Source organism: Zootoca vivipara, chromosome 5 (assembly GCF_965207765.1).
Source record: "Zootoca vivipara chromosome 5, rZooViv2.hap1.1, whole genome shotgun sequence".
NCBI classification, from domain to species: Eukaryota; Metazoa; Chordata; class Lepidosauria; order Squamata; family Lacertidae; genus Zootoca; species Zootoca vivipara.
In genome coordinates, this window is record NC_142588.1 from 23,155,246 (window position 1) to 23,175,631 (window position 20,386).

At 44.2% G+C, this 20,386-nt stretch overlaps 1 protein-coding gene across 7 annotated transcripts in view; it reads right to left on the minus strand.

Annotated features, from left to right (window-relative positions):
* Window positions 1–18,413, minus strand: part of FAM13C (family with sequence similarity 13 member C) — an 87,308-nt gene extending 68,895 nt beyond the window's left edge. For 2 of the 7 annotated variants that reach the window (XM_088670224.1, XM_088670218.1), the window contains exons 1-2: window positions 18,274–18,413; window positions 17,195–17,285 (exon numbers count right to left, since the gene is read on the minus strand). The gene's annotated coding sequence lies outside the window, so the exon portion shown is untranslated. Of the gene's footprint in view, window positions 1–1,927; window positions 1,983–3,916; window positions 4,056–17,194; window positions 17,319–18,165 lie in introns of those variants that run through there. The other 5 variants (XM_088670219.1, XM_088670222.1, XM_088670225.1 and 2 more) reach the window with 5 other exon arrangements.
* Window positions 18,414–20,386: the final 1,973 nt, after the last annotated feature.

Here is a 20,386-nt window from a genome sequence, read left to right on the forward strand (position 1 = left end):
AATTGGGACTAATCTGCCTTGTTGCAAATCAGCCCATGGCCCCATTATAAGGTGATCTCCAAGCACAAGTTCAAGCCATTCCAGTGAGCAGCACCCTATTTTTATCAAACCCAAGATACAACAGAAAATATGGCTGTTGCTGTTAAATGTGCGGAGAGGTGGGAGGGATAACTCCCATCCTTTGGCACATTTATTATTTTCTAGAGCAAGGTGCACTTGCCAAATTATGTAAAAGCTGTGTGCGAAGCAACGATCAATCACCCAAGCAATACCCCCAAGACCAATAAACAGACCCAATGAACATTAATTATTCACAACATGAAAGCATGGTGTGCTACCAAGCAAGACTAGCTCATATTTCTTTAGCCAAACTACATTTAGGAACCAAAAGATTTTTAATCAGAGAGGGAGAGGGAGAGGGAGAGGGAGAGGGGGAGAGGGAGGGAGGGAGAGAGAGAGAGAGAGAGAGAGAGAGAGAGAGAGAGAGAGAGAGAGAGAGAGAGAGAGAGAGAGAGAGAGAGATATTGATCCACAGTTCTCTTACAACAGTGACTGCCAGAAGCACCTGGAAAGGTTGAGTAGCTGCCCAGGTCTTGAGTGTTAGATTTGCCTTGCTGGTTCAGATCACTGGCATATCTAGTCCAGGATTTTGTTCCCAGTAGTGGCCAGGAGCCCAATGCCTCATGGAAGTTCCTTAACCGAGCATTTTTGGAGCTCTTAAGTGGTACATCCATCGAACTATGTGTCAACAAAGAGGGTATTTTTTGGCCCATCCACTTGTGAGGAACCTCCTGGTCACCACAGTGGTGTGCTGGGTGCAGACCAAAATTATGCATACACACTCTGGCTCAGAGTGGTCAAGAGCCCTCCCACGTACTCAGACAGAGTCGGGTACATTTTATGTATTTGCACATTTAACACTATTTGGGCGCTTTGCCACTATTCTATAAGGATTCCTAGATGGAAGGAAGGAAGGCCAGGATAGCAACTCAGAGAGAGTTGCAACATGTGATTCTGTTATCTCATAAGATGCTGCTCAGAGCTAGAATGATGGCACACAGACGTGTAGGCCGATACAAATTGTTCTATTAAATTTCAGTGATCTGCAAAGTATCATTTTCTCCCACCATATGTGATTGATGTCTCAAAGGTACTGGCATAGCTTCCCTGCCTCTTCAGATCTTTTGAAGGAAAGTCATTTATAAAAAGAAAGAAAGAAAAAAGTTGGAAACACAAAATTGCCTTTGAGCCCAAGTCTCAGAGAGAGACAAAGGGAGAGTGTTATGAGTTTGCGAATTCAGCAAGTGTTAAAGCTAATCAAGCCTTCAAATTTCAGGAAATAGCCAAGATTAGCCTCCTGGTCAAGTGTAAGGAGAGCAAAGGCATGTGCTCTGTGGGTCATGGCAAATGGGTGGGGCCCGATAGTGGTTTGATCCCATGTGCATTTACATCAATATAAGCTCCATTTATTTCAATGGGGCTTAACCCCAGGTAGGATAGGGTTGCATCCCTAAGGGAAGGTAATTCTGTTGTATCTCTGCATTCAGGATGGGACTGACTGCTCTAAGACATGTCAGTCCTCTTAATTTCAGATCTTGACCTTATCTGAAACAGTGAGACACAACAAATAGCCCCACAAGTCAGTTGTGCAACCCCATGAAGAGACACAGCCAGACACAGTAGCCTCACGAGCAAATGTCACAATGCAGAAATGGTTGCATATCCAACCCAATTCCAAACTGAATCGGTGCACCTGTCTTTCAACTTGCTTGCTATGTGATAGCAATATTATTTTAACCAATAAAAATAATAATAAATGCCTCTACCAGGTTACATTAAATAGCATAGTCTCCAGCAATCACACATAGCTCCAGTTCAAAGTAATAGATGTTAGAATCTAATTATCCAAAAGCACAGAGATACATACACTTATGGTCTAGGGTTCTTCGGGTTGTCCATTTTGTGGCTACCAGGTTCCCTGCTTAAGAAAGGCAGACACAGAGGCTGGCACTCAGACAAAACTTGACTGACTGTATCAAGACAGTGATATTGCTGTACAGAAGATGCGTGAGTTCCTCATAAACCTGTGATGAACAAATCATCTTCAAATTAAAAGCACAGTTGAAAAGTAGAGATAAACCTCCAATTAGCAGTAAGCAAGATGTGAAACTTCAGGACAAACTACCGTAAGTCAAGAGGTCACACGTTCTATAAAATTCAAATCCACTACAGCAGGCATCCCCAAACTGCGGCCCTCCAGATGTTTTGGCCTACAACTCCCATGATCCTTAGCTAACAGGACCAGTGGTCAGGGATGATGGGAATTGTAGTCCAAAACATCTGGAGGGCCAAAGTTTGGAGATGCCTGGACTACAGCAAAACAGGAGGAAGGCTATCACCACAGGATGCAATTAAAGGTGCAGCTCAACCTGTAATGGGTCTTGTTCCCACTAGTGTAAAATGCGGTTTTGCACCTGCATGTCTCTGCATTATTGTTGGGGCATCTACATTACGTCCTCCCCATCCCAGTGTCTGCCATTATGGTGATCTCATTGAGGAACTGCTGATCAGCTTCTGAGGTACCCCAGGTTCCTTCAAAACAAAGTTTGAAAACTATGGTCCGAAAGCAAGAATGTACCTCAAACAACAAACCAGCTACATCAGAGTCTAGTCCTTTCATTTAAGAGGCTTCAGATCAATTTGATACACGGCTTTGGGGAAAACAAGTATTTTCATATAATGCCACAGGAAGTTCATGGTTAACTGGGAGTTGCCTGTGGCATGTGCCCATGTTCTCAAATACAAATTTTGGAACATATTGTTTCCATATTGTGCATACTGAAAATCACAATGCTTATGTTCTAATATTCAATATCCACTAAAATAAAATGCTCACGTGCCTGTTCTTTCCAAAGCACCATGTACATAGATTATGCTATACGAATAAATGATAATATGCTTGGGTTATACGGTTTCTATGATGCCAAGAAGTTCTGAACTCTTCCTTTCTCACAAGGAGTGTGAATTTCAAAGCATAATGGTGACTCTCTAGAGAGACACTTGTTAACAACGTTTTCAGCGCTGTGGAGATACACCATTGTGAATTATTTAAACGCCTTTAAAAAGAGCAACAGAACCCTTAATGTCACATTTTATGAGAGAAAACATTATTCAGCTATTGGGTTAACAAAAGAAAGAGAAGCAAGGGGGAAAGCACCTAACTTTCCACTCCACCCTCAACTGTGTCAGTTCTTTAGCTGAACACGCTCTGCTTCATATCACAACTCTCACAGGCAAAAAAGGAGCAACATCAGATGGAATGACCTGGTCAGGGTGATGATGTCATTGCATCTTTGCCCTGACCAATGGGGGCCCAGGCTGTGAACAAAGAAAGATGGAACTTGAGAAGATTTTTCAGTAAAAATGGCAGTTAAGAGCCTATGGTAGAAGGAAGATGAAGTAAAACAAAAAGAACTGAGGAAAAAGGACTCCAGAAGTGGGTGAATTTAAGCTAGAGAAGAAACACCAGATTCGACCGGGGGGGGGAGGATTCATTTCAGCATCCAATTACCTCAAGAAGGACCTCAACACAAGAAATTTCAATGAAATACACAGTGTGCCAGCTTGGGTCTGAAAGCTAAAATACACACATGGAATTGTTACTGTCACATTTAAGCACAAAACTGCCCGAGTCATGGGCACAGTCAGGATTTTTGCTAGGGGGGCAAGCCTTTTGTTTGCGGGGCAGAACCTCAGTTTGCTATGTATTTTTATTGAATTTTATTTATTTAAGAGGGCAGCCGCCCCTCCTTGGTTACACCCATGGCCCCAGTCATGTAGAATCAGCTGGAGGGGACCCGATTTTAATACCTATAACATTTCATAGATGAATTAACAAATGCTGTGTAAGCATTACCTTTTCCTCTGGCTCCAGTAGGCTTCCTTCTGCTCCTGATGTCTGAAGCTGTGTCCACACTATGTCCCGACCATTAGCCACCATCCATATCCCGTAGTTCTTGAGGAATACTGCTGTTTGATGCATTTCCCCTCCATCCCCATTTGAAAACAATAAGCCACAATCACTTCACAGTTAAGCTGAGGCATGTTCGTGTGAGGCAGCTGTTTTGCATGTGCAATCACAGCTTAATGAACGGAGGCAGGTGCAGGTGTGGGGGAAACAAACAGGTAATGTGCTTAGGACATCCCTTCTCACTCTCTGGTTTGTGCAGCAACATGCAAATGTGACTTGAAATGCCATGGGGGGAAATGGCCTGAGTTTTAAGCTGCTAATGTTTACACAGCCTCAGAATAGCTAATAAACTGTCTCTTCCAATGCTTTTCTTCTCCCCCCCCCTCCACATTTGCTATCACTAGAGCTGAAGATGGATTTAAAGGGTAGGGGTAAAGGATCTTTTAAAATCTCCCTTTAATTACTATGACGAGGTTTTTTTAAAAAAGGGCTTAAAATGAGTAACAGGTATACTTGTGCACACATAGGCCAGACATCAGGTGCAATAGTAAGCTGATTCAGATGGAACACCAAATCTTGGTTTGATGTGATACACATGAGGGGACACTGAGACCTGGGCTTTTGTGTTCTCCCCTCCTCACACATGGCAATTCTGTGTCTCCAAACCATGATCTGGCGTTCATCTGAATTAGAAATTCATTTATATACAGGTCACCTTTTGGTGCATAACCCAAATATCATCTTCTCCCATGTATATCCAACCTGGATCTCTTCGATGTCCTGCTTGCTCCAGGTACCTCTACTGCAGGCATTCCCAAACTGCGGCCCTCCAGATGTTTTGGCCTACAACTCCCATGATCCCTAGTTAACAGGACCAGTGGTCAGGGATCATGGGAATTGTAGTCCAAAACATCTGGAGGGCCGAGGTTTGGGGATGCCTGCTCTACTGAATGAAGTGACCACAAGGTGAAGTATTACTGTTGTTGTTATCTTTATTCACTGTAATTCCCTCAGGGAATTTTAGGTTACAGGATAGCATATGAATATCAGAAAGGAAGGAATGTCATAAAGAAACCAGCAAATACAAACCATATATTTTTTAAAGCCTGCTATTGACAGCAGTTTTAACAATTAATGAGAGAGGAGAGAGAGAGAGAGAGAGAGAGAGAGAGAGAGAGAGAGAGAGAGAGAGAGAGAGAGAGAGAGAGAGAGAGAGAGAGAGATTTTCTATCTATAAAAGTTTCATCTGCAAATTGTACCCAAGAAAAACTCAGTAAAAACATTTAATTTTTTTTAAAAAAATAAAGGTTTTATCTATTCATTACAGTTTCCTCAAATTTATCTTTTGCATCAAATGTATAGATTTGTTGCTACTGTGGAAAAGCATCCTATATTTCTCCCACAAACACAAATACACACACAAATTGCTCTCCAACAAACAGATTTTCAGATAAAAGAAATTTGCAGCTCCAACTTGTGGATGGCATCTTTGGCAGTGCCGATTTTGAGTTGCCTTTTGAACTACAGTAATTGGTGAGGAAAGGCAGCGGCTTTCTGAGAGCCTTCTCCTTAACATTTGCTAATCCTTTTCATGATGGCTACCCACTTCCAAAAAAAAAAAGACATCAGAAGTGCAGTGTGCATAAATTTGCTTCACAGGGCTGCTGTCGAGGCAGAGAAGTTATCAAGTGTGTTTGTTTTTCTGGGCTTAAAATGAAGAGATATGAAGACAGCCATATCAGTTCTCATCACCAGGGTCATGAACATGCTTCTCAGCGTGGTTATCCAGAGCAGACAAATGAGATGCTGAGAGTTTAATAACAGCAAACGGCACTGCTGAAAAAGAGCAATTGATCCAGGATACAATTTGTTCAACCTCCAACCGCCTTTCATACACTTTTCAAAGCGTTCCACCTGGTGGCTGGTCATGTCAGTGCCTTGCAAGGAAAAGTTTCAAAAAGAGATGGAACTTACTTGTATCTGTTAAACATGTTACTTTTGGGTGGGTGGGGGAGATTGCACATACTTTTGTAAACCAAGAAAATCTTTAATAAAAATTCTACTTGACATTCATTTGCTGCCTCACTAGTCATCACGTGATGCTTACCTTTAAGACCTAACTCAGGGAGAGAAACATTTATTTATGGAAATCACTATAACAGAAGTAATGCTTCAGGCTGTAAGTGTGAGAGGAGCAGAGGGAATATGTTTGCTAACAACATCCCCATTGGCATTTCTGTCACCTTTCAAATCGAGAAAGATGAATTTCTGCTGCAGGGAAGCTTTTGTACCTATGCCCCCCCATGCATTTTAGAACCATGGAAAATTGGGGCTCCCCACTGCAGATGTTCACCTACCACAAGTTGGAAGGGGGCAGGGTTAGCAACAAGGGGGCAGACAGTGAACTCACTCCCGCTGCCCCTCACATTTAAATAACACCTAGATGTAATGCCTGAAAAGGACTCAGACTCACAACAAAATAAGAACCAGCCTTATACCAAAGCAGGTCACTGGTCTGTCTAGACCAGGCATAGGCAACCTTGGCTCTCCAGATGTTTTGGAACTGCAACTCCCATGATCCCTAGCTAACAGGGCCAGTGGTCAGGGATCATGGGAGTTGTAGTGCCAAAACATCTGGAGAGCCAAGGTTGCCTATGCCTGGTCTAGACCAAGGGTGAGGGATCAGTCATTTCTGAACTACAATTCCCATCAGCCCCAGCAAGCATGCCCAATGGCCAGGGATGGTGGGAGTTGCAGTTCAGCAACATGTGGCGAGACTTGGTTCCTCACCCCTCGTCTAGCCCAGTGCTCTCTACTGTGTCTTTAACTGGTTTCCATGCTTTCAGGGAGCAAAGGTATTTCCCAGTTCTGCTATTTCATTTTAAATTGGGGTACCATGGACTGAACCCGAGACTCTCTTCAGGCAAACCATCTGCCATATCACCAAGCTATAGTCATGCCCCTGGAAAATATATCAAAGCTGTTCAAAAAGGGGGGGGAAATATGGCCACAATCTTAAGAGAAATCTTCCTCTTATTAAATTAAGAGGTCCTTTAGCTTGTTGTTTGCCCCTTAAGGAATGCAGACTATGAATGGAAGGAATTGAGTGTTTCAATTCTCTTAACTTTTTCAGTTTTCCAATCTTAAATTTCCACATTACTTCCCACTCCTCCACATTGCTGCAGCAATTTGTGGGTTGTTGGGTTTTTTAAGAGTATCATTGGGGGGGGGGAGGAGAGTATCATGAAAATTATTCAGCATTACACTGTGAATTTCTCCAAATAAACACATTTTATACATTTTAACTAGTGTACACATTCCTTGCAAACAGTTTCTCTGAATAAAATGCATTTTGTATGTTATTTTAAGTAGCATATTCATTGTTTTGCAAATTACCCCCTAAGACGTGTAATTTTGTAAACATTCCTTGGTTAGAGAAATGCTCCACAAAATTCAGGTTAAGTGTGAAATTTGAAGTGTGGTTGCATTTCAGTCTTCATATTGTCATGGAAAATACGGATTTGATAAACTCACTTTTAAATGCCAACTGAATCAAATTTCTCCCCCATCCCTAATGCAGACTACACTGACTAGTTGCCCCATAACAAAGATTTGTTCCACTGAGATCCGTCTGAGATCATTTCTATGTGTCACCATGCTATGCTGTAGGCCTGCTGCAGCCACCTTCTGGGATAAGAGAAGCCCTGCGATGCCACAAGGTGAGGTGGCAGTTTTGGGCCACAGATTTTGTAGCTGGAGCTCAGGGGGTAGCCTAAGATGCTGGAGACTAGAGCTGCATGTGCCACGTGGCCAACTCTGTACCATAAGGTAGCCTGCTGACCTTGTGGGGGTGGAGGGCGCTGTCCTATTTCCAGTAGTTAGAAAATATTCAACCGCCAATCCGGTCAGCTTCTCTGCTTTCAATGGGGTGCCACCATCCTTGCTTCAGGCAGGAGAATGTCTTCAACTGTACCACGAAGCCTCAACCTTTCCATGTTTGCTCAGTTATTTCACCCAGATTTACAAAGATTGGGAATTTAGGATTGTAGGCTTAGGCCACGGGTGTCAAACACAAGGCCCGGGGGCCAAATCCGGCCCGCCAGACATCGTCATGTGGCCCGCCGAGCACCCCAGCCAGCGGGACCCAGCAGCGGGACCTTGCTGCTGAAGCGCCGCGCCGACAAACAGCTGGGGCGGGGGGGGGGTAGAAAGGCGGCCGGAGCAGCGCTGGGTGGAGCGCCCTGAGCCACAGCAGGAGGAGGAGGAGGCAGCTTGCCGGGTCAGCGCCCGGCAGTGCCGCATGGAGAGTCCCTAGCCTCTGCGACACAGCAGTGCTCTGTAGCACTTTGAATCCTCCTCCTCCTGCCACGGCTCGGCGCCTGGAAACGGCTGCTGCTGCTGCTGCTGCTGAAGCACAGACAAAGCACCCAGCAGGAGGAGGATTCAAAGTGCTACAGAGCACTGCTGCGTCCCAGAGGCTCGGGACTCTCCACACGGCACTGCCGGGCACCGACCCAGCAAGCCGCCTCCTCCTCCTCCTCTTGCCTCACCTCCTCCTCCTCCTGCTGCGGCTCAGCCTCATGAACGTGAGCTCAGCAGCGGCTCAGCCTCAGGAACGTGCAACTCTGAGGCTTTACGCACTTCTCCTAAAATGGACACCCGCTGCCTCACGCTGCACAGGAAATGCTTTTTGCCCCTGGGTCCCTTCGCGCTCTTTTCTGGCGCTGAATCAAGGCGGCGACCCCCCTCCCTTCCTTCCTTCCTCTCTCTCGTTCTTATTCTTTCTTTCCCTCTCCTTCCTTCCTTCTTTATCTCTGTCTTCTCTCCCTCTTTCTTTTTCTTTCCTTCTTTATTCCTTTTTCGTACTCTTCTTTCTCTCACCTCTTTCTTTCCTCTCTCCCTCCTGCTCCCTCTTTTCTTTCTTTCTTTCTTTCTTTCTTTCTTTCTTTCTTTCTTTCTTTCTTTCTTCCTTACTTCCTTTCTTCCTTTCTTCCTTTCATCCTTCCCATCTTTCTTCCTCTCCCTCATTCTTATTCTTTCTTTCCCTCTACTTCCTTCCTTCTTTCTCCCTTTCCGTCTTCTCTCCCTCTTTCTTTTTCTTTCCTTCTTTATTCCCTTCCTTATTTCCTACTCTTCTTTCTCTTCCCTCTTTCCTTCCTTCCTCTCTCCGTCCCACTCCCTCTTTTCTTCCTTCCTCCCTTCCTCCCCTCCCCTCCCTCTCCCTCTCCTCAGAAACATAGGATGCTGCTTTATACTTCTGGCCCTTAAACCCTGGAACCAGGAGAGCAGGTCCAGTGAGTCAACCTCAGCCAGTCCCTTTGGTGAAGGGTGGTGGCTCACTGGCAGAACATCTGTCCTGCATGCAGAAGGACCCCAGCATCTCCAGGTACTAGTAGCTCTGCAAAGGTCCTGCATGAAACCCTAGCGAGCCTCCACCACCCAGTGCAGTTACCAAAAATCATTTTTCAATAAATTGTACAATAATTGTACATTTGAATATCTACTTGCCATTATTCTGACTATGTTTCTGCTTTCAGAGCTAGTTATTACTTACATTATTACAAAAAACAGTAATAATTGAATGCAGTGACAATAATTTATGATAATAAAGAGTGGACACATAGTCCTACAGATACAACCGGCCCTTTGAGGGTGACCAAACTGCTGATGCGGCCCCCAATGAATTTGAGTTTGACACCCCTGGCTTAGGCAGTTAGTTACTGGAAGGGCATGGATGGAGAACATATGCCTTCCCCCAGAAGTTGCTGGACTAAAATTCCCATCTTCTCTAAACCATTGTCTATCCTGGTTGGGGCTGATGGGAGTTGTAGTTCAGCAGCATCTGAAGGGCTACAGGTTCCTTCCCCTTCTCCGCTATCGAGGTGTCAGCTTTATTGGTACAGCAATCAAGAGGTAAAATGTAATAGGTGTTCAACTCCTCTGGGCATTTATTAGCAGTTAAAACATTTGTGATAGCCCTTCTCATTCCATTTCTTCTTCTTCTTCTAATGGATTTTGACTTGCTTCAAATTAAACTAAGACAGAAATAGATTAGAATCAGTAGTGAAGTGTGAGAAGGTCCAGCCAAAAAGGAGGGGCAGGATTAAAATATGTGCAGACATTAATACAGTCTGGAGACATATATCCACAAATGGGACTCGGCACATCAAATAAAGATGCCTTCCTCTTGATTTATTGAGAATGCAATTCTTTTTCTTTTCTTTTCTTTTTACACCTGCAGGCTGTGATGAAACTGCAAAGCCATTAAAGAATCCATTAAATGGGAAGGGTGTAACTCTAGTGAAGGCCTGAGGTAAAGTTAACTGCAAAGATGTTTGGGAATATGAGAATGAAACTGCCCCAAGACCCAGAGGAGAACAAAGCAGAGAGGGCACACTCTAGGTAGCCACTAGAGAGGAACTGCTTACTGGTAACTTAATGACAGCAGAGCACAAGAGGAAATCATGCAAGAAGGGGTCCATTTTTGTGGGGTGTATCCAGCGTTGTATAACCAACATAAAGGTAAAGGTAGCCCTGACCATTAGGTCCAGTCGCAGACGACTCTGGGGTTGCGCGCTCATCTCGCTCTATAGGCTGAGGGAACCGGCGTTTGTCTGCAGACAGCTTCCAGGTCATTGGCCAGCATGACTAAGCCGCTTCTGGCGAACCAGAGCAGTGCACGGAAATGCCGTTTACCTTCCTGCTGGAGTGGTACCTATTTGTCTACTTGCACTTTGACATGCTTTCGAACTGCTAGGTGGGCAGGAGCTGGGACTCAACAACGGGAGCTCACCCCGTCGCGGGGATTCAAACCACCGACCTTCTGATCGGCAAGCCCTAGGCTCTGTGGTTTATACCACAGCGCTACCCACGTCCCTGCCATAACGAACATGCTTAACTCTAATTAATGTATGAAGGAGTTAATACCATAGAGTAAGCTGTCCTGCCAGGCTTAAGTTGGTCACACCCTCTCACCTTGGGAGAAAGGGTTACCAAACCCTTTGTTCTCTCTTCCACCATGTGAACCCTACCAGCAAGGAGGCCTAAGCTGGATGCTCCAAGCTTAAACTGTATGGCTTAAGCAAACGATCTTTGTGCTTCTATATAAATAATTAAAAAATTCTTACCATCATAGGAGCCAACTCGTAAGTGTCACAGGGGCTTCAGCCCCCACAAAATTGATGGTCGTTCCCATTCAAATGTTGTGTGTGCACTTGCATCATGTGATTGGTTATGTGGGACAGGGATTACCTGAACCCTCATAATATTTATCCAAATTGGCACCCCTGCTTACCATTTTGAAATCTAAGTTATACTGCATGCCTTTTATTGTTGCTGTATGGAAAAGCACATGATTCTGACCTTTGAAGAATTTGTAAGTAAACCATTTTTAACTTAGCAAATGTATGGTCTCTCTCTATGCTATAGGAAGTGGGGAAGCAACTTAGAAGATCTATGCATCCAGGGGATTCTCTTTTTGTCTGTATCTGCTATTTTTCCTTTCCCCAAACTAACACTTTTCAGATAGGTCTGCCATATTCCAGTGGTTTTGCCCTTAATTACTACTAAAACCACTACATACCTGAAGGGTCAAATTATGTTTCCTCCTGATAGGATTGGGTAGCAAAGCACACCATGTATAAAAGAAACGAAAGCTAACTATTAAACCTCTAAACCTGAAGGGTTAGAAAGTTTAATTCAAGCACAGCAAATGAGAAAAATGTAATGATTCTCATTTGTCAAACGTTCTTTCCATATTTCAGTTTTTAACCTTGACAGCAGGAAAATGGAAGTTCACAAAACTTCTGAGGGTTTAATTAGCATCCAGACCATCATTGCAAATGGGCCCTTTTAAATCACCTTCACACCTGCATTGGGATCTATGAGTCAATTAGTGCCTATTCAGGTCTTATCATGCATCAAAAGGGAAAGGGAAGTAAAATTTAGTCAAGTAATTAATCCTAAAGGTTTCAAAGGTGCCTGTGGATATTGGGTGCTCAGTTCTACTTGCCATTCAAATAGAAAAGGGCAGCCAACTTCCTTGAACTCCAGTGAAAATATACGTGGTTTCCTTTTTTCCTCTTGTCTCTTTCCCCATTTTATTCTACTTCAGTTTAAGTGACTTTACAGTATAGTGTAACAGTTTGGGGAAAGGGGTATGGTAAGAGAGCAGCAGCCTTACAATCTGTGGACCCATATACACAATTGTTGAGCTGTACACTTGTCTGAGTAACTATAAAGCACAAATATGCACTATTTCACACAAACCCTTGTGTATTGGGAGAGACAGCTTGTAGCTGTGTTCAAGCCTTCTGATGTTGTACATTCTTCCTGGAATGTACACCAGTGCCCCTTTGACTTGGGGCTCTCTGAAGATCTACCCATGACAAAGTGATAGATAAGAAATTAGCCACCTTATCAACAGGCATCTAAATGCAAGAAAAGAAATGTGGCTGCCTACAGTGTCCCAGACCCCAAAAAAGTCTGAGCATGAGAGAAGCTATTGCTGTCAGGGGCGTAGGAAGATAGGGGCGGTGCGCCCCGAGCAACGCGATCCCAGGGGTGCCATCGCCGCTGCCCGCCCCGCCCCCAAAACGCATGCCCCGCCCCAAAACACGTGCCATGTCAGCTCCGCCACTGATTGCTGTACACCACTAACTCCTCATAATACAAAGGTCTTTCGCATTTCCGTTACAGGCTGTGACCATTTTGAACACATTCAATTGATGCACAACTGCGAACACATGGGTCATTTTGGACCCGGAAGAGGGTGAAACCGGGAGCATAACAGGGGTGTAACAAGGCAGGGAGGGCTAATGCACACTCCATCAATGTGGGGTGGGGCAGGAACACAACCCTTGTGCTTGTTCCCAGAGAGAAGCTTTTACTGTGACAGCTGAGCCAAGGTTTGACTTAAAGTGCTGTCCAAGCCCAGGAGAGCAAAACACTTTGACTACAAGTCACTGTGAGGAGGAGAGACCTTAACCACAATCCCAGTTTGAATTACATACCAATCTAAACCTGGCATAGCTGCTGCCCCATGCTGTGTTAAAAGGACCAAGAGGAACAAAGCAGGTATGAGCTGCTGCTAACAGGGAACCAGCACATTTGTGAAGCCCTCAGTAAACCATAGTTTGGCCTTCTGTGGCATGTGAATGCGTCCAGTTGGAAATATCCCCACCTCTTATCATTAAAGTGAAGTTTTTTGGAAAATAGGTTGCACAAGCTTACTGCCCCCCCCCAATGATTGTTGTCATGTTTTCTGGAATGGGAAACACATCTGTAGCTGTTTGGTTTCCTAACACATTGCTTGTGGCACTCAGGTTGTTAGCATTTGATACCACTTATAATTTGGCTATATATTTATTGGTGAGTTGAGTTCTTTCAAGTATGTATGTACCCAGATGATTCATGCTCAAAGATTAGGCTCTGCAGTGCATAAATATTAAATGACTGACTGGCTTACGCATTTGCTTTTCCTAGGCCCTGTCTGACCTAGTTACTTTAGTACATTGGTAACTTTCTTTCCTAAGCCCCAGAGGCTTAAAATGTGCCGGGGCTCACCAAGACTCTGCTCCGGCATGTGCTTTCCAATGCTAAGGCTCAACCCTGGAGCATATGGCGTAAGACTAGATGAACATCTCTCTAAGCAAGTGTTAGGTACCCTTCCCTCTCCAATGTCTGTAGGGGGCAGGGGACCATTTCTACCACTCCAAAGGCCATTGGCCCCACCCCTCATGCCCTGTGCTCCGAGTCCTTTTTGAAAGGATAGTCTAAGCGCATACAGTTGTACAGGTGAGGACACCCCTTTCAAGCATTGTGCCGATTACATGGACATTTGGGGCTGGAGGTGTTGCTGGCGATGATAGTCCCAAGGAGTGCAACACTGGGGACACGGCTAGCAAAGGTGGTCTGGTCTCCCCGCCCCCTGGCCCACTTTCCACATTTTGGATTTATGTGTGAAGGGCGTTGTGGTGGCGTTTCCAAACCTATTTCAACCTTGGCATTTCTTTTTCTAGAAATTGAGCATAGCTAGTTCTCATCAATGGCCCAGATCTGCAAGCAGAATTCCATCAGGTGTAGCTTATTCCAACCGCTGCATCTGCTTGTTGTGAAATGGCTCGCCAGTTGATTTTCTGTTTGTTGCACAGCTGTTAAAGGCACAAGGGCCCTGCCAGGAAAAAAATGTTAGCAATGCTTCTTACTTGGAAGTAAGATCCACTGCAATCAATTGGGGCTGAAGGATACCCTTGGAATTGTGTTGCTTCCTATTCAGTTCTGAATTCATAGCCAGAGCTTTGCAGCTCCAGTGATATGCGCACAAAGTTTCCTCAGGGCTGTTGGTGTCCCTGTTTACTTCAACAGAAGCATCAGTTCCACGCAAACAAAGATTAATGCACACACAGCTGCCAACTTCATCAAAATGACCAGGAAAGACCTTACAGCAGGGGAGATATTTGTATGCATTGGCATTTTGTTCCTGTGTCCATATCAATATGCTAGATTAGGGTATTAGTGTTCTGAATTAAGGCCCATACATTATGGTTCATAAGGCTATAACTCTACTAATAGGGGGGGGGGGAAATGTATCTAGAATTTTAAAATTGCTGCTGCGCAAATTACACCTTGCTTCCAAAAGGATTTGGCTGCATTTCAGAGAACAATATGTGCAAGGGAGTCTAATTGTTGGCTGTAGAAGGCAGAGAATTTATGCACAAGTCCTGCCCTTGCCAACAATAGGAAATCCCCAGCTGCGCTCGCAATAGTCGCGAGTTGAATCCCTAGCCAGTGCGTGAAAAACTGATTCACAGATTGAAAATGCATGTGGAACCGAAGGCGCTGGAAAAATGGACTGAACCACATCAAATGGCAGAAAACTCTTCATGTAAATTACCCTGCACCCAGAAAACAAGCACATCAGGGCAGTGACAGAGCGTGTTTTGACGGCGCCCGGGGCACGGAGGGCGAGAGGAGCCCACTGTGCGCCAGCCCAGTCCTCACCACTGGAGCGACACCAGCCCTGTGCCACTTTACAAGGCTGGGGTCTGATCTCATTGGGGGAGGGGGTGACCCTGCTTACTGCTGGCCCCATCTAGTTAATGCTACCCCATCAATGTTTAATGGAGGGGAGCGCTTCAGAGAGCGGTTTGGCAAATCGCTCTCTGAAGCACCTCCCACCCTCCGCTAAACCTCACTGGTGTGATGTTTAATAAAGGAGGTTTGCTCAGGGAACCATCACACACTATTATTATGCAAGGCCTCATCCCTGTCTGGATCACATTTCCATATTCCTTCCTATGATCTTGCCACTGGTCTAATATGGCACTTCAATCCACAGCACATTTCATGTCTTCACAGTTAGGAAAACCCTGCTGCTCTTGCAAAATGAATGAGTGCAACAGAGGCATGTGAGGTTAGTCACGAAGAAAGAACGAGTGAGCCAGAAACGCACTTAGGGAATAGGTAGATGCAAGACGACAGATGGCGACAGGAGAAAGTTATGCCTCCGATTTAAACATCAACCAGATTTTTCTCACCAAGATTATTCCCTCTTTGTGAAGGAAAGTTGCCTGGAATGGTGATTATGATGATTTCAAATATGTGACCTTCGAAGGTGTCTTAGAATAATATTTTCATTTTTTAAAAAAGCTGAGAATATTACCAGTTTTATACAAAGCTACAGCACACTAGAAATTGTTCGACTAGAAACCGCAATCTGCCCCCGTCCCCCAAAGACCTTTACAAGGCAGAATATTAGCTTCCAGCTTTCCAAACTGTGCGTGTAGTGACACATTAGTGTTGGCTGCAGTGTGTAGGTGTGTCGCACAAACTGTCCCAACGCTCCTCCCGGGGCTGGAAAGGGAGCGGGCAGCCTGCTGGTTTGCTAATAAAACTGAATTAGTGTGTGGCAAAATGATCCATGTCTAAAAGGTGTGTCACCAACAAGAAAAGTTTGGAAAGTTCTGGTGTACACTGTTAAGTCTGCTTAAGTCCATTTGACTTCAATGGGATATAATAGAGTACTGGTTTTGTTTATATTTGGAAGCCAGTGTAGTGTAATGGTTAGAGTTATGAAGAAGAGGAGGAGTTTGGATTTGATATCCGGCTTTATCAATACCCAAAGGAGTCTCAAAGTGGCTAACATTCTCCTTTCCCTTCCTCCCCCACAACAAACACTCTGTGAGGTGAGTGGGGCTGAGAGACTTCAAAGAAGTGTGACTAGCCCAAGGTCACCCAGCAGCTGCATGTGGAGGAGTAGAGACGCAAACCCGGTTCACCAGATTACGAGTCTATCGCTCTTAACCACTACACCACACTGGGAGACCAGGGGGGTTTGAATCCCCCCTCAGCCATGAAGCTCACTGGGTGACCTTGGGGCAGTCACTACCTCTCAGCCTAGCCTACCTCACAGGGTTGTTGTGAGGATGAAATGGGGAGAAGGAGAACCATGGAGACCACCTTGAGATCCTTTGAAGATAATGGTGGCATATAAATGTAACAAATAAATAAAATATTTTTGGTCAACTTGTTTTTAACATCTGACTTTTGCTGCTAATTTTAATGTACGTTTCATGTTCTATGTAAGCCATTTAGAGGCTTTGATGGTTAAGTGGTGCACAAAATTTAAGAATAAAATCAAGCAGTACATGGAGCTAAACACTGCAGCATTTCTGTTGGAAAATACTACTGCCTCGGTACTAAGGTTTATGGTTCTGACTTGTAAAAATCACACAATTTTTGTAAGTAGAGGGTTCTAATTAGTAAATATTTAGGGCATTTGTTTGGTATGAATACTTTATTCATAGATGTGCTTATAATGTATACATTTGAGAGCTGGTGCAGTGTAGCATAATCAGTGTTACACTCCAGGCCAAGGACCTGTAGAAAATTAAAATTTTATCTTTGAGAAAAAATCCCAAATTCAGCAAAGACCTACACAGATAACCTCACGCCTTCGCAACTCTCCTGGAATCTGTTTTCCCCTTCCTTTCCCCAGAGTTCCACTTGGTTTCTTTTAAAAGGACAGTGACACATCATCAATTGATGAAGAAAAAACTTCAGGGAGGGACTAGGGGGCCTACAAACCCCCTATGAGTCTATGGTTCTACTTTTCACACCAGCTGGAGTCCAGACCTCATTCCACACATGAAATCAAGCAGCATATCTCTCTCTCTCTCTCTCTCGAATTTGCAATACATAGGTAAAAATATAATATTGACCTACCTGGCAGGGTTTGGGGGAGGATTACTGAGGCAATGTAAATCAGTATTTTCCAAAATGTAACCAAGCGAACGCCATGTTTCCTTGGAAATTCCTGAGAGATTTCACAATGAAAAGATCAGTAATGGTGGACAAGGATCCAAGGGGTGGGGTGGGGGTAAGGAGGAGGAGGATACTAGAAGAAAAAGAGGAGACACAGCAGGAGAAGGAATTATGCAGCATTTAGTTTCACTTTCAAAGAATTCTGGCATAGCATCACACACCAGAGCTTGTGGTTTAAAACAAACACTGGCTAGTTCAAAAAGCCAGCTTCATAATGCATGCCTTGAAGTTGGTTTTTTAAAACTGACCAGAGTTTGCTTTAAACCACAAGCTCTGATTTGTAGGCAAAACTATGCCAAGATTGGGGGGGGGCACAAAATGTTGCTGAAATCCTCCTCCAGCCCACACACAAAGGAGAAGGAACTTAGAAGCCTCTGACTTTGCTCAGGCTTATGCTAATCTACGCATCTAGGGCTATATTCTATGTTCTAGCATTACATATGAACCATCCATCTATGACTGTGTATGCGCTATATACCTTTAAAGCACATTCATTCCCCCAGAGAATTCTGGGCAATGTTTACAATTCCCAGTTATCCTTAACAAACAACTGTCATGAATTCTTTGAGGGGGCAAATGTGCTTTGAGTGTGCTTTAAACGTATCATGTATATGCAGCCTATGTTAACTCTACATGCTCTGCATGGATTTGGTCTTGACAGAGTCCTTCTGCTGAATGTCTGTACACTATGGAAGAGAGATGCTTACTCCCCCGTAGAGGAGTTAGTACAATGGTGATTGGTCCAAGCACATTAAAACTTGGTTAGATTTTGCATCTGCCCTCATCTACCTTTAAACTAACATTCCCCACAAAAATACTTAGGCTAGACTAAATCACACTTAGCCTTGCAAATTATTGAATATTTTACTCACAGTTTTTCCAGAAGTTAACAACAAACATATCTCCATCTGTTGGCAGTTAAAATGAAGAAGAAAAAGGTTCCATATGACTTTAAAAGGGGGGGGGCTTGGTTTTCTTACCAAAAGAATCATGCAGTCTTTAGGCTAGCAAAGATGCAAGCCATAAAATCTCCATTTAGAGAGATTCAGTTCACTTGCAGAGAGCCATAGCCGCATGACTTCTTGCTTTATCCAAGAAGCACAGAAAGTCTGAGAGCCTGCTAAGTCACACCTACTCTGATAATGTGAGCTCAGGACTCAGGTTCACCATTTTGTGCATGCAAGTGTGAGTCAGTAACTGTCAGAGAGGCTTTTTTGGTAGTGGCAGCCCAGGTATGCAAAGAGCCTTCCCAGAACAGTTTGTCTTGCACCATGTCATCTATTTCAGCACCAAGGGAAGACCTCTTTGTTCTCCTAGTGCTCCTCTTAGTTTTAAAATATTGAATTAATTATTATTATTATTTAATTTTAATTGTTGCATTTGTTTTGAGAGTCACCCAGAGAGCATACGTCAATAAATTGCAAATAAAATTAATAAACAAACGGGACAAGAAATCAAAACATTCAAAGCTGGCCATTCAGTGACTCCCCTCATAAGGCCTGAATTTGTCTTTTTCGTTTTGGTGCTCGTTTTCCACCTACTTTTGTGGGTGTTTATTAGAATTCCTTACATTCTGAGCCAAACCCACCAGGAACATTCCTCAGGTAGCCAGGTGCAATGCTGTGGTGTTAACAAAACATGAGATATACTTTACTATGCTTGGACTTGCCAAAAGCCAACTCAACAAGACAAGATTTGCTTTTTTTTAACGGGGTAGGGGGGTGGGAATCAAATGCCGTAGCTTTGAGTGCACTAATGCTACACATGTGGTAGAAATTTCCTTCTGCCTTTGACTTCCTGTTAGCGAAGGGTGATATTTCTTTCATTGTTGCAGTTACACAGAACTACATCACAGAATGATCTCGATGGACGCTACTTGGCACAAAACCACACTGGTTGGGAAAGACAGCTCAATGCTGAGAGATTTTCTAGCTCTTAAATTTGGCAGGTCAGCATGTTCACCCAAGATCCTTATTTCACCACTGATACTGTAAGGACAGTGAGTTTAATAAGGAAGTATGAACTGAGCGTTGGAGAGACTGGTCCAAGAAAAACAAACCCACATATTATAGTGTTGGAAGCTAAATTGGCTGGGTCACAGTGTTTCCTTAGAACAGAATGCCTACCTCAAATCATGTGTTGTTGCAAGCTTTACAGAAAGCTGACCAAGAACAATTTCTTACTGAGAAGGCCTGTAGATGTTTTTTTAATTTATGCCGGGGGTTCAGCTGACTGTCATATTTGTGGCAGAGAGAAAATTATTCCCATGGATCAGATTGGCTCAGTTGATCCAGGGTGTTCCCCCCTCCACTTAAACCTCCTTGGTTTCCCCAAACTCTTACTTCCCCACATGCCCCTTGGTCATGCTTACTTTCATCTGGATGTTTGGTACAGTATTAGCCTGCAAGGAAGTTGTGTAGAAGATTCAAGAGCCTAGGCTCGCCATACGTCAGGAAAATTCCTGACATGTCCTGAATCGGCAACACTGAGACTACAGAGGAGGAAGCTGACAGGCAGTGCCAACCTCTGAACTTGTTGTAAGTAAGGAAGTAGACAGGTGGTGGTGAGGGCAGGCTGAGGTTGGCGGGGCTATGCCTTGTTGGACCAGCTCTATTGTGCCTGACAAAGTAATACTGGGGCAGTGGCAGATCTTGGGATCTCAAATTTCAGTGGTGCCCTGTGCAGTGCCAAAATTTGGCGTCCCTCTGCCTCTTCTAAAACATTGTTCTGAATCCCCGGTGGTGCCCCTGAGGCTATGCGCCCAGTGCAACTAAAGCGGGCACACTCCCCTCAATCTGCCTCTGCTTTGTCCAGAAAATTCAGACCATGTTGATGGAAACAAGGAAGCCAAAACTCAGAATAGCAAAGCCGACGAACATGGACTTGGGCAAAAATGGAAGAACCAGTACACAAAGAATTTTTAAAGGGTATAAACACAGTTTAAATTGCATGGGGGGAAGGAAGTGGGAGATAAAGGAGAGGATGATAAAGAGGTATTGCATGATGAAGATGACAAGTGGAATGAATTACCCGAGGAGCAGCATTCGGAACAGAGATTAAAGTTTGAGGCAGGGTGCTCCGAAAGTAAAATAT